The sequence below is a fragment of the Stegodyphus dumicola genome, chromosome 10 (genome assembly GCF_044657685.1).
Source record: "Stegodyphus dumicola isolate Sdum_Otavi_A_Nest chromosome 10, ASM4465768v1".
Lineage (NCBI taxonomy): Eukaryota > Metazoa > Arthropoda > Arachnida > Araneae > Eresidae > Stegodyphus > Stegodyphus dumicola.
Window position 1 is genome coordinate 19,723,995 of NC_140777.1, and position 15,688 is coordinate 19,739,682.

General features: G+C 37.2%; 1 protein-coding gene and 1 long non-coding RNA gene across 7 annotated transcripts in view; one reads left to right on the plus strand and one right to left on the minus strand.

Annotated features, from left to right (window-relative positions):
* Invadolysin (leishmanolysin-like peptidase, invadolysin) overlaps positions 1-15,688 on the plus strand; it is a 578,826-nt gene that overhangs the window by 557,050 nt on the left and 6,088 nt on the right. The window lies entirely within an intron of this gene.
* LOC118193884 (uncharacterized) overlaps positions 1-15,688 on the minus strand; it is an 85,187-nt gene that overhangs the window by 9,613 nt on the left and 59,886 nt on the right. For 5 of the 6 annotated variants that reach the window (XR_015043304.1, XR_015043308.1, XR_015043306.1 and 2 more), the window contains 2 exons: positions 14,887-15,170; positions 13,036-13,219 (listed from right to left, as the gene is read on the minus strand). This is a non-coding gene — a long non-coding RNA (uncharacterized LOC118193884). The remainder of the gene's footprint in view (positions 1-13,035; positions 13,220-14,886; positions 15,171-15,688) is intronic. The other variant, XR_015043305.1, reaches the window with a different exon arrangement.

Consider the following 15,688-nt stretch of genomic DNA (forward strand, 5'->3'; position numbering starts at 1 on the left):
TGGGTCACCACGATGCTCAAAATTTCGTCAGAACCCCAGCAATGTGAAAGTTATGGTGATTCTCATGTACGGCTATGATGGTGTCATCCTAACACATACCATCACTGTGCAGTATTACTGCTCATTTTTGGAGCACAATCTCCGACCAGCTTTGAGAAAAAAATGGCGACACTTTCTGTAGAACGCTCCTCTCATTTTGCATGACAATGCTCGGCCGCATGCAGCGCAAGCTGTGACTGATTTGTTCAAGCGATGGGGCTGGGGTGTGCTTTACCATCCACCATATTCCCCAGATCTGAGCCCTTGTGACTATGACTTAATTCCTAAGATGAAGGAACCACTTCATGGCAATCACTTCCAAACTGTTCCTGAGATTCTTGCGGCAGTAGACCGGTCCATTCAAACTATCAACAAAACAGGCGCTGCTACAGGTATTCTGCGACTTCCATATCGTTGGAAACGGGTTGTACACAATGCTGGCGACTATATTGAAGGACTGTAAAACATGGTGACATGAATCACTTTTGTATTCCTTGTAAATAAATAGTTGTCATTATTAAAGTTCCAACCCTCGTACTTGTGATCACAAAGAATGCTAGGCCACAGTTGGTGAGTAAAGTCCTTCAGGCAAGAATCATATGGCTCAGTGGATGGCTCATCAAAGGAACTAGGGACTCAGCATTGTGACATGATTGATCATAAAAAAAGGCTGCACGTCCCTTGAGCAAAATACTAACACCACTGTTAGCATGGTCAGAGGATATTTCAGAGGAAGCTGAATGAAGAAGTAACACCAGTATGGGTGGTATCAAATCTGAGATCAAAAACGGTTGCTAAGTTCCTGAGTTATAAATGTGGGTGGTCACTAGTCATGATTCTAAAATAATAACTAATTATAATGCAAGGATATAACCTTATCCTTATGCAAGGACATAAGCTTATCCTTTTACAAGGGCATAAGCTTATCCTTATACAAGGACATAAGCTTATCCTCATGTCCATGGGATACTTCATTTGCTTTTTCTGCCATTTAATCAGTGCTTGCTGGTAGACATTCTGCAGCATGGCAATGCTTGAATGCATATTTAAGAGTTTAAAAAGCACTTGTATTTAGAATGAATTTAAAAATGAAATATTTGACATGCTGAAACCATATTTAAAGGTACTTATGAGCTTTTGCAGATGACCCATCATGGCTATGAAGTTCCTCCTCTTTTATTGTTTTCTGCAAGGTTACTGTACTTTCCAGAATCAATATCCAGCTATCTATATGGTATGCTGAAAGGAAGATATCTCTGTAGCAACATGGTCTAGAGGCAACTTCTAATACTATTATTTTAAGGCTTCTTTTATGCCACATTTTCTTGATGATTTTGATTCTGTTGCTGTATTTAGCCAAAGATGTGCTAATTTTGTTGACATACTGGTTGGCAGAAAGTTTATAAAAATCTTTTTTATGCTTGGCAGTTCTTAAAAATAGTTTTCTAGATTTTGAACACATATATTGAATTTCTGTGTGTTTGTTGTGAATGGAAATAGTATACACATCTGCAGTATCTGTTGTGGTGGTGTCCAATTTGATCATTCTTAACAATTTGCGAATAAATGGGACTGGAATTGTGGCAAGTTTAAAGCCAGCTCTTTCAAAAATGGAACTGATGCATTGAATGATTGGATAGTAGGGGAATATGCTAGTGAATTTACTTCTGTTTGATTCTTGCATTTGCAGCAACATTACTATTTCAGAAATAACTGCAGAAGCTTGTCTTTTTTATAAGTTTTCAATAAAATCCGGAGAGTATTTAATTTTTGCTGCATTCGTAGGACATTCATAGGACATCTATTTTCACAAAGTTCAGATGTAGAACAAAATTTTTTAACATGTCTTAAGTAAAAATTAAAACAACTGTTTTATGTGGGTGAAGTGAAAAATAATCGTATGGAATTACAGTAAACCCTTGCTGAACAGAGGGATTATGTCATTAATATGTTGTGCATATGGCAAAATCTGGTTCCTTACAATAACTTTTAACTATAAAAGAAATCTGTTTGGTATAATTTAAACCAACCTAAATATTATTGTAACTAATATATATATATATATTAATTGAAAAGATTTTTATTACTGCTTAATAAGTAACTGATGCAAATAATTTTAAAAAAAGTTAGTGATTTTTTGCTTGTAATAATGATTGATTAAACTCTTTAAAGGTTTCACGATAAAGAGTGCAGAGTTTTCAATATTTTTCATAAAATATCCTCTTCTTTCTCTATTTGGGTCAACCTTCATGGCAAAATCACATAGTTCCTTTTTCCAAAATTTGCTTCTGTGATTTGTATGATTTCTTTGGCTTCATTTTCTATTGATGGAAATTCTTTAAAATTGTTTATAACTTCTGGCCTGAGCTAATGCCAGCAAGTACTAAATGTGCATGAATGAACTGTATATGAATAGTGGAATCAAATTACATGGAAAGAATTAAGAAAATACATTCAGCAATTGTGCACTTGGGAAAGGTTTACTATATTATGGCCAATTAGATTATAGTAGATTGTAATCTGAAGCATGTTGTCAGCACTTAAGATCAGGAGATCAACAAATTGAATTCTGTATGAAATTGCATATTGCAGAATATCTTCCAGCATGCACTCAGAAAATGGCAGAAAAGAGAGATGGAAGATCTTACGGATAAGCTATCGTAGTACCTTCCAAAAATATAATAATTAATTATGGTTCTAGAATCATGACTAATAATCACCCACATTTATACGAGGGCTATCCAGAAAGTAGATTACGTTTTGGAATAAAAAAATAAACAAAGTATAGGAAACAAATTTTATTATATACAGATGAAAGCCACACTCAAATACTACTTTTCTACATAGTCACCATACAAATTAAGGCATTTATCGTAGCGATGTACGAGCTTGGAAATTCCTTCGTCGAAAAATTCGGCTGCCTGCGCCTTCAACCACTTCGTTACCTCTTCTTGCAGCTGTGCGTCGTCATCAAAACACTGCATAGCCAGCCACTTCTTCATTGCTGGGAATAGGTGGAAGTCGCTCGGTGCCAGGTCGGGACTGTACGGCGGATGAGGAAACAACTCCCACTTAAAAGATTCAAGAACTTTACGAGTGACATTTGCCGTGTGGGGCCGGGCGTTGTCGTGAATCAACAAGATCTTAGAGCTCAACATTCCTCTGCGCTTGTTTTGAATTGCTCTTCTGAGTTTTTGGAGAGTTTGGCAATACCTTTGAGAGTTTATTGTAGTGCCTCTTTCCAGGAAGTCCACCAAAATTACACCTTTTCTGTCCCAAAAAACAGTCGCCATCATCTTCCTTGCCGACATTGTTTGCATGCATTTCTTGGGTTTTTGGGGAGAACTTGTGTGCCCCCACTGCATTGATTGCAATTTCGTTTCACAGTTCACATGTTTCACCCATGTTTCGTCACCAGTAACGATGCGATCGAGTAAAGAGTCACCATCCTTATGGTAAGCGTCCAAAAAGTTCAACGCTGCAGCCATTCGCTGATTTTTGTGGTCCTCTGTCAAGATTTTTGGAATCCATCTTGCACAAAACTTGTGGTAACCAAGCTTTTCGCTGATGATTTCGTGCAACAAACTTCGCGAAATTTGTGGAAAACTCAAAGAAAGTTCCGTTATTGTGAAATTTCGATTTTCACTGACTTTAGCATCGACTTTTTCGAGAAGTTCGGCGGTCACTATGCTGGGTCTCCCACTTCGATCTTCGTCGTGAACATTGGTTCGGCCATTTTGAAATCTTATGACCCACTGACGCACTCCACCTTCAGTGATAATGTTGTCCCCATACACTTCACGAAGCTGCCGATAGATTTCTATCGGTTTACAGTTTTTTGCAGTCAGAAACCTTATTACTGAGCGCAGCTCGCGGGATTTTCAATTAACGCAGACATTTCAAACCGTCACAGTATCTGAACAGAGCACAGCACGAACCTCTCACTAGCACGGCTAGATGCAGACTGAGCTGCGCAACGCTCTGACCCCAAGATGGCCGCGCTAGCCCCGCCCCTAGCGGACACAGACGGAAACGTAATCTACTTCCTGGATGGCCCTCGTAATTAGCATTCCTATGTTGATCCACAACATACAACAGATGGCAATGCCAAAACTGTAGTACATCTTTATTCAGTTTTCTGTGAAAGGTTCTCTGGCCATCCTAACAGTGATGTTGCAGGTTAGCATTAATTCATGCAGATGATAGACTGATGACTTTCCTCGTAGTCTGTTTTGAAATTATAGATACTAGAATCTTGCTCAAATGGTGTTACAGTCTTTGTTTGTCTACATCTTGTCACAATTCTCAGTTCGTAGCTCATTTGATGAACCTCCTGCCGAGCCAATGTCTACTATATGATTTTTGTCTAAAAGCATTCAGTTGCTAATACTCTAATCATTGTCCATGGCCTGGCATTCTTTGTGGTCAAACGTACTCAATAGTAGTATAAATCTCCAAGAAAATTTTATTCATATAAACATGAAAACTTTGTTTTAAATAATTAAAAACACACTAATTATTTTACTTTTAGGGAATAGACAGTTTCATAAAAGTTGAAAACATTTTCACAAAATTCCTTTATCTTAAAACCTGTAGTTATTTTTCCATTTCAAACACTTTATACAAATGAGGACTTTGGTTTCTACTGCAACACTTTTAATAGGATGCACATTTATCACATTATTAATGCACCTATATTGCTGATATTAGAGGGGGTTACCAAAATAATTCATATTACTCCAACAACTAACAGTAAAACCTGCATTACAGTGACAACGAATCTCACCTGCAAGATACAGGTTGACTCCCATGAAGGTTTTGTCGCTAGAATTAGGAAACCAAAGTCCTTATTTGTATAAAGTGTTTGAAATGGAAAAATAACTACAGGTTTTAAGATAAAGGAATTTTGTGAAAATGTTTTCAACTTTTATGAAACTGTCTATTCCCTAAAAGTAAAATAATTAGTGTGTTTTTAATTATTTAAAACAAAGTTTTCATGTTTATATGAATAAAATTTTCTTGGAGATTTATACTACTATTGAGTACGTTTGACCACAAAGAATGCCAGGCCATGGACAATGATTAGAGTATTAGCAACTGAATGCTTTTAGACAAAAATCATATAGTAGACATTGGCTCAGCAGGAGGTTCATCAAATGAGCTACGAACTGAGAATTGTGACAAGATGTAGACAAACAAAGACTGTAACACCATTTGAGCAAGATTCTAGTGTCTATAATTTCAAAACAGACTACGAGGAAAGTCATCAGTCTATCATCTGCATGAATTAATGCTAACCTGCAACATCACTGTTAGGATGGCCAGAGAACCTTTCACAGAAAACTGAATAAAGATGTACTGCAGTTTTGGCATTGCCATCTGTTGTATGTTGTGGATCAACATAGGAATGCTAATTATAAATGTGGGTGATTATTAGTCATGATTCTAGAACCATAATTAATTATTATATTTTTGGAAGGTACTATGATAGCTCATCCGTAAGATCTTCCATCTCTCTTTTCTGCCATTTTCTGAGTGCATGCTGGAAGATATTCTGCAATATGCAATTTCATACAGAATTCAATTTGTTGATCTCCTGATCTTAAGTACTGACAATATGCTTCAGATTACAATCTACTATAATCTAATTGGCCATAATATAGTAAAGCTTTCCCAAGTGCACAATTGCTGAATGTATTTTCTTAATTCTTTCCATGTAATTTGATTCCACTATTCATATACAGTTCATTCATGCACATTTAGTACTTGCTGGCATTAGCTCAAGCCAGAAGTTATAAACAATTTTAAAGAATTTCCATCAATAGAAAATGAAGCCAAAGAAATCATACAAATCACAAAAGCAAATTTTGGAAAAAGGAACTATGTGATTTTGCCATGAAGGTTGACCCAAATACAGAAAGAAGAGGATATTTTATGAAAAATATTGAAAACTCTGCACTCTTTATTGTGAAACCTTTAAAGAGTTTAATCAATCATTATTCCAAGCAATAATCACTAACTTTTTTAAAAATTATTTGCATCACTTACTTATTAAGCAGTAATAAAAATCTTTTCAATATATATATATATATTAGTTACAATAATATCACATTATTAATGCACCTATATTGCTGATATTAGAGGGGGTTACCAAAATAATTCATATTACTCCAACAACTAGCAGTAAACCCTGCATCACAGTGACAACGAATCTCACCTGCAAGATACAGGTTGACTCCCATGAAGGTTTTGTCGCTAGAATTAGCATTGCTGCAGAAGTATATGATATATAGGACATTGATGGCGATTTCAAGCATTTCTCTAATTTTGAGACTTTTTATGTCGAATTTGGGAAGCGTTTGACCTTGTCCCATTCAATTATTGTATGTGAGTGCTTGAAGTATTTTAGTAAAGATGTGTTATTTTCTTTGATGAACTGGTTGGTAGAGAGCTTGGAGATATCTTTTTTATGTTCGGATGTTTGTATTGGTAATTTTCTGGATGCTGAGATGATATATTGAGTTTCTATGCATGTATCTTCATAATGAATCGGGTAGTGTATACACCTGAAGTATCTGATTTGCTATGAAGATATAATACTAAATATATACATGCTTCAGGATAGTGTATACACCTGAAGTGTGGCGATGTCTATTTATCTGATCTTAAGAGTTTCTGGATGGACGGGACTATTCTAGATGGAGTAGTGATAAGTTTATAGCTAATTCTTTTTTAAACCCAAAGAAGATGCGTGTAGTAATCAGATTGTATGGAAAAGTTCAAATAAATTTATTATTATTTGATGCTTGGATTTGTAATAACTTCACTCTTGAGAAATGAGTTGAGAAGCTTGTTTATTTACTACTTTTTTTTGTGAGTTTTCTTACAAAATCAGTAGGATATCTATTATTTTCAGCAATTTGTAGCATGTACGAGGGTTGGAACTTTAATAGTGGCAATACAGCTGAAGAAACGCTATGCAACAAAACCAAAGAATATCGCGTATACCACACGTACATACCTACCTTACCTCTCAGCAAAAAGACTCATCCTGCCTACGTCACGCGTGTGCGGAATGACGCAAAGAACGTATCTTTGTATTAGCTCGCAGTCTAAAGTAAGTGTTGTCAGGATGTTTTCAAAACAAGAACAACGATGTTGGATAAAAATTGAATGTGCCAGAGGTCGTACAGCACGACAGTGTCATCAAGGGCCTCAAGAGGCTTGCGGAGAATCTGCATTGCCTTACAGAACCGTAACAACCGTATTCAATGAAGGGTGCCAAAAAGTGGCAGACATGCTGCGGCCAGGTCGTCCGAGTGTCAGCGATGCAGACGTGCAAGCTGTTGCCGCACTTATGGACAGTGATCACCGCCAAACGATTCGTCAGCTGGCCGGACAAACAGGATTAGCGCATACGACTGTGCTGCACATTCTGAAGGAACGCCTGTCCATGAGAAAAATTGCTTCACGATGGGTTCCACATCAATTGACGGAAATGCAGAAATGGCTACAATATGATGCTGCCCGAACCCACCTGGAGCGCTATGAGCACAAAGGAGATGCTTTTTTACGCCTTATCATTATGCTGGATGAGACTTGGGCCCGATCGTACCAGCCAGAACTGAAATGCCAATCAAACGAATGGTGCCATCATGGGTCACCACGATGCTCAAAATTTCGTCAGAACCCCAGCAATGTGAAAGTTATGGTGATTCTCATGTACGGCTATGATGGTGTCATCCTAACACATACCATCACTGTGCAGTATTACTGCTCATTTTTGGAGCACAATCTCCGACCAGCTTTGAGAAAAAAATGGCGACACTTTCTGTAGAACGCTCCTCTCATTTTGCATGACAATGCTCGGCCGCATGCAGCGCAAGCTGTGACTGATTTGTTCAAGCGATGGGGCTGGGGTGTGCTTTACCATCCACCATATTCCCCAGATCTGAGCCCTTGTGACTATGACTTAATTCCTAAGATGAAGGAACCACTTCATGGCAATCACTTCCAAACTGTTCCTGAGATTCTTGCGGCAGTAGACCGGTCCATTCAAACTATCAACAAAACAGGCGCTGCTACAGGTATTCTGCGACTTCCATATCGTTGGAAACGGGTTGTACACAATGCTGGCGACTATATTGAAGGACTGTAAAACATGGTGACATGAATCACTTTTGTATTATTTGTAAATAAATAGTTGCCACTATTAAAGTTCCAACCCTCGTACTTGTGATCACAAAGAATGCTAGACCACAGTTGGTGAGTAAAGTCCTTCAAGCAAGAATCATATGGCTCAGTAGATGGCTCATCAAAGGAACTAGGGACTCAGCATTGTGACATGATTGATCATAAAAAGAGGCTGCACCTCCCTATATTGAAGGACTTAACATGGTGACATGAATCACTTTTGTATTCCTTGTAAATAAATAGTTGCCACTATTAAAGTTCCAACCCTCGTAATTAAATTTAGCTCCATAAATCTTTGGAGTAGAATAGAGATTGTTTGTATGATTCAAGTACAAATAAAAGGCAGCTGTTTTAAGCAGTTGAAAAGAAAAGGTTTGGTTTCTACGAGATTAGGTCAAAGCCTCAAGGGCTATCTGCCTAAGGGAAGGGATACCATCATGGAGAACTTTCTAAGGGATACTGTCTTGTATACACGTTACATATGGGGAAGACCATGAAAATGCCCGTGCAGCCAGCCCATTTGCGGGATTCGAATCTCGGAGCGAACTCTGGTGATCAGCGACTTTACCACTTGACCGTTGGTGGGTATGAAAAGATGAAAAGAAAAAGAGTCCATGGGATTATAGCTGGATTGCTAGTTGATTTGCAAATGACTGTATTCTGAAGAGAATTGCTTTTCTTAATAGATAAAAAAAAACAACTGAATGCTGTTAATAACTTCTGTGTTGTCCGTAAACTGCAAGTCTTTTATATTTAAAAAAAAAAAAGTTTAAGTTCCATAGCACATAAATCATCTATATAGTTCTTCCAAAAAAAATTGGTTTGGGAGAAAATTTTTTACATGTTATGCTGGTTTCAGCCAAGATAGGCAACATTAGTGCTTTCGTAAAGAGACCTTCTTGCTGTTGGCTCTATGTAGTAAACTTACGTATGGCATGAAAAACTTCATAAATTTTTGTAATAAATTTGGATGTAATTCTTAGTCTGTCAATCAAGGTTTTCACCAAAATCGCTTACGGTTCATATAAAGGGATGGATGATATTTTTGTACTATGAAAACATTAATTTAAAACTTTATTACTTTTATTTCAGAAAATTACTCCAACTTACAGTTTTACAGTCAACAAAGAAATCAATAATAGCATTCAGTGTTTTAATCTTTAAAAAAAAGCAATTATCTTCAGACTACAGTTGATTAGAAACCATCTAGCAAACAGCAATAATTCACTCCTTTTCTTTAAGTCCACTTAAAACAACTGCCTTTTATTTTTACTTGAAACATGCCAAGAAATTCTGTTCCATTCTGAGTTTTATAAAGCCAAATACAATTGCATGCTACAGATTGTTGAAAACAATACAGTTCATGGGCAAACTCATGAAGAAAAGCAATACACAAGCTAGTCATTTCTTAAAATGTAAAATTGTTACCGATGCAAGTATCAAATAATAGTAAATTTATTGAAACTTTTCCATACAATCCAATCACCCCCATACATCTGCTTTAAGTTTAAAAGATTTGGTTATAAACTTGCTATTACTCCAGTTCCATTCATCTAGCCATTGTTAAAATTAAATATATCAGACTTTGCCACAATAGATACTTTTGGTGTATGTACTATGTTGATTCACAACAAAAATACAAGCACAGAAATTCAATATACTGACTCAACATTTAGAAAACTATCAATAAGAATTGCTGAATTTAAAAAAGAAATGTCTTCAAGCACTCTTCCAACCTTTTCATCAATGAAAATAGCATGTTTTTGGTGAAATACGTCATCAAGCATCCATACACAATAATTGAATGGACAAGACCAAACCCTAGCATAAAAACAGTCTCAAAATTAGAAAAGCACTTGAAATTACGACCAAACTATGTTGCAACAGATTTTCCCTTGAATTTTTCATACATCTGGACATCTATTCTAAGTACAGCGAATGGCAGAAATTATTAATTAAACAATGAATGTGATGAAGCTATCCATTCCATTTTCTGCTGAAAGGTTATTTTCAAAAGCTCTTATTTTTTTATTTTATTCATGTTCAAATAGAGTTCCATAGCATTTCAACCTAGAGTATTTTTATGTCATTTTGAACATTATTTTAACCATATTTCATAGTTAATTTTTTTAATATGAATATAAAGTGCATTTCTCATTCTGAGAAAAGCAAACCAAATTTACTAATTTAAAAACTTTTTAGCTTAAATTATATAAAATTACTAACTAAGCAACATAACAAACTACTTGAGTAGAAGTAAAATTTTAAAATTGATAGTCATACATATAATTATTCTGTTACACTTTGTATATAACGTGATTAAAAATATCTGGCAGGGATCTAGAGGCGACCAGTACATGCAGATTTCATAATGTAATGTGTATGCAGAATTTGCACACCGAGCTGGTACAAGATGCTGTTGAATAATACCTTAAAAGCATAGTTGAACAGTAACTAAAAGCTACTAGCATAAATTTTCATTCCCTGTGTGGTATGTACATGAAAGCAGAACTCGCTGGTATGCACTTCATTTATGGGATTGTGGGCTAAAACAGAGCACGTGCTTAAAAGAAATACACAGAACAATTCTCAAGTACCAGCTCTGAGCAGTTGTTCCATTTCCATCTGAGGTCCCATACATAAAATGCATATCAGCGAGCACTGCATTCACAAAGCAATAAAATCGACATGAGAGATGACGACTTATGCCAGCAAGAACGCTTTTAAAATAGTTTTAAGATGCACCATTTTGGAACACACACATTCTATTAGTATACACTGACTACCAATAAGTATTTGGACACCTGTCATAGAAAAGAAAAACTAATTTTATTCAAAATCAATAGTTAGCTGCCACGAGAGGTAATTATAGCGTGGACCCTCCAGGGCATACTTTCCACAAGTCTTTGTATGACAGCTACTGGTATTTTCTTCCACTCGGCTTGGAGAAGACATAGAAGTTGCTTCACCGATTTTGCACGGGTAGTGCAACCCTGAATTTGGCGATGCAACTCGTCCCAGAGGTTCTCAGTAGGGTTTAGGTCTGGACTCTGGGCAGGCCAGTCCTTTCGATGAACTCCATTGGCACCATACCAAGCCTTGGTTAACGTCGAAACATGACAACTGGGAATGTCGTCCTGAAAGTAACAGGGGTCCAACTCATAAAACTGCCACAACGAAGGAAGCACATTGCCATCCAAAATAGTGCAGTAGGCATCGGAGTTGAGCTTACCATGAATGGGGACCAAGGGTCCCAGCCCATACCAGGACAAACACCCCCAGACCATAATTCCACCTCCGCCGAACTTGACTGTTGGCACAATGCATTCTGGCAGGAGACGTTCTCCAGGTAGATGGCAGACCCAGACCCTGCCATCCGAACGGTAAAGGGAGAACCATGATTCGTCACTCCAAAGAACTCGTTTCCACTGATCTACGGTCCAATTTCGATGTGATTTGCACAACATTAACAGAGCAGCGTGGTTGGACTTTGTGATCAAAGGCTTATGAGCAGCAGCACGACCATGAAAACCAAGCAGATGTGCTTCCTTACAGATGGTATTCATTGAAACAATAATCCCGGATGCGTGTTGAAACTCCTCGCGGATGAGAGCCATCGTTTGGGTGCGGTTCTTCTGAATTTCTCTGGACAGCACTCGTCGGTCTCTATCTCCCAGTTTCGTTGGTCTTCCGACTCGGGGCACATTCCGACAATCACCGCTCACCTTCCACTTCTTAATCACGTGGGCCACTATTGATTCTGGGCACTTCAGATCGCTAGATATGTCCCATAAGGATCGGTCACATTTGTGATACCCGATAATTATACCTTTCTGGAAAATCAGAGAGCTCCGAACTGCGAGGCATCTTGCAACTAAAGCCCATGCTGTTTCCTACACAATATATACCGGAGGAGTCCGTGACATACCTTAGGACCGCAGATATCGTCATTTGCATAGGTGTCCAAATACTTATTGGTAGTCAGTATATAATTTGCTTCTTTTTGCTGCCAGATATTTTGGAATAGACCTTATATACACATATATTATATTGCTCTTTTACATATACTGTTGCTTTTATGATTTTGTATTGAGAAATGCACCTAAATTTATTAAATTTCCCTGTGTGGCAAGCGAGAATTGGAGTTTGATTTCATTTTTATAATGTTCAAACTATGAGCATAAAAAAGTAATTAATTATTTAAAGATAGCATAATTTTAAAGTATGCTAAAAGTTGCTACAAAGATAAATGATGGAAATTAACTAAAAGGGGATGATACTGAAGTAATATACAAGAGTCAATCAGGAAGAGGGGGGAAAATATCAAAAACTATTACCCTTTTTTTTTTTTTTTTGTTAATAATTAATAACTGAAAGTTTTTCTGCAAGGCTGATGATTGCTGAAGAAACTAAAACTACCTTGTTTAAAACCAAATACACACACACACACATATATATATATAAATATAAATTGCAGTGCTTATGAACTTTTTTTCACTAAAAATGGGCCCATCCACTGGAGTATCAGCAAATTGGACAGAAAGAAAAAATAAATGACTTGCTGCATGAACAGCAACTATGTTTTCAGCATTCTGGATTATATAGGCACTTTACAAAGAACAAATGGATGCTTTGCAACCTATAATACCTAAAACATAATAAAAAAAAAGGTTAAACGTTTACAATTGGGTGTGCCTTGATATTTTTGGCAATTTTTTTTATGCCAAGAATGGCTCCAAGAAGCAATATTTCTAAGATGCCTATCGCCAAAAATATTATTACAAAAGCAACAAAAGTACCTACCTCTTATGTTCTTTACTAAATCTCATCATCAGGTCAGATGACTGTGGCAAATACAATTCTTTATTGTAGCTTTGGAAGTAGGGTTTAGGTCTGGACTCTGGGCAGGCCAGTCCTTTCGATGAACTCCATTGGCACCATACCAAGCCTTGGTTAACGTCGAAACATGACAACTGGGAATGTCGTCCTGAAAGTAACAGGGGTCCAACTCATAAAACTGCCACAACGAAGGAAGCACATTGCCATCCAAAATAGTGCAGTAGGCATCGGAGTTGAGCTTACCATGAATGGGGACCAAGGGTCCCAGCCCATACCAGGACAAACACCCCCAGACCATAATTCCACCTCCGCCGAACTTGACTGTTGGCACAATGCATTCTGGCAGGAGACGTTCTCCAGGTAGATGGCAGACCCAGACCCTGCCATCCGAACGGTAAAGGGAGAACCATGATTCGTCACTCCAAAGAACTCGTTTCCACTGATCTACGGTCCAATTTCGATGTGATTTGCACAACATTAACAGAGCAGCGTGGTTGGACTTTGTGATCAAAGGCTTATGAGCAGCAGCACGACCATGAAAACCAAGCAGATGTGCTTCCTTACAGATGGTATTCATTGAAACAATAATCCCGGATGCGTGTTGAAACTCCTCGCGGGATGAGAGCCATCGTTTGGGTGCGGTTCTTCTGAATTTCTCTGGACAGCACTCGTCGGTCTCTATCTCCCAGTTTCGTTGGTCTTCCGACTCGGGGCACATTCCGACAATCACCGCTCACCTTCCACTTCTTAATCACGTGGGCCACTATTGATTCTGGGCACTTCAGATCGCTAGATATGTCCCATAAGGATCGGTCACATTTGTGATACCCGATAATTATACCTTTCTGGAAAATCAGAGAGCTCCGAACTGCGAGGCATCTTGCAACTAAAGCCCATGCTGTTTCCTACACAATATATACCGGAGGAGTCCGTGACATACCTTAGGACCGCAGATATCGTCATTTGCATAGGTGTCCAAATACTTATTGGTAGTCAGTATATAATTTGCTTCTTTTTGCTGCCAGATATTTTGGAATAGACCTTATATACACATATATTATATTGCTCTTTTACATATACTGTTGCTTTTATGATTTTGTATTGAGAAATGCACCTAAATTTATTAAATTTCCCTGTGTGGCAAGCGGGAATTGGAGTTTGATTTCATTTTTATAATGTTCAAACTATGAGCATAAAAAAGTAATTAATTATTTAAAGATAGCATAATTTTAAAGTATGCTAAAAGTTGCTACAAAGATAAATGATGGAAATTAACTAAAAGGGGATGATACTGAAGTAATATACAAGAGTCAATCAGGAAGAGGGGGGAAAATATCAAAAACTATTACCCTTTTTTTTTTTTTTTTGTTAATAATTAATAACTGAAAGTTTTTCTGCAAGGCTGATGATTGCTGAAGAAACTAAAACTACCTTGTTTAAAACCAAATACACACACACACACATATATATATATAAATATAAATTGCAGTGCTTATGAACTTTTTTTCACTAAAAATGGGCCCATCCACTGGAGTATCAGCAAATTGGACAGAAAGAAAAAATAAATGACTTGCTGCATGAACAGCAACTATGTTTTCAGCATTCTGGATTATATAGGCACTTTACAAAGAACAAATGGATGCTTTGCAACCTATAATACCTGAAACATAATAAAAAAAAAGGTTAAATGTTTACAATTGGGTGTGCCTTGATATTTTTGGCAATTTTTTTTATGCCAAGAATGGCTCCAAGAAGCAATATTTCTAAGATGCCTATCGCCAAAAATATTATTACAAAAGCAACAAAAGTACCTACCTCTTATGTTCTTTACTAAATCTCATCATCAGGTCAGATGACTGTGGCAAATACAATTCTTTATTGTAGCTTTGGAATGCATCCTCCTCCTGATCATCGTATTGATGACACTGTGAACTCTGCAAATTGGGCTCCATTTTTGGAATCTTTATAAGTCAGGAAACGAAACCTTGATTACCGAGGTAACTGTAGGCTTTCTAACAAGCACAGATAATTGTGGTTTCAGGCAGGATTTTGTAAGAAATCACATTCAACAAAGTCTTTTTCATGCGATTTTCCACAACCTAAAAAAGAAGCACCATCCATTACTTCTTTCAACACCACCAAAAATCCAGTTTCATTTACCCTTCTACTCCTATTATACTTTTACCAAACATACACTACAGCATCAATCACTACAACCATACCAAGATGACCAATCATTATATTTTTTTTCATCAACAGTGACATAGCGAGGGGGGCAAGAAGGCATATGATGGCCGGGGCGCCGCTCACAGAGGGGCACCAAATGGTCTCAAAACAAGATTTTCATCGTATCATTGTGTTTTTTTTTTTAAGGGGGGGGTTATTTCACCGCCAAAAAGTTATTTTGTCCCGGGTGCCAGTTATGCTTGCTACTCCACTGCATATCAAATACAAAATCACTTCTCTACAAAAATTCTTCCGTTCAATCATAATTTTATTAACAGACGTTCACCTCATCCATAAGCAGATTTGTTCCAGCTTTATACACCCACAAATAAGAAAAAATTAAAATATCAGTTACGCTCATATTTCTTTCTTTAAACCATGTGCACTCTCT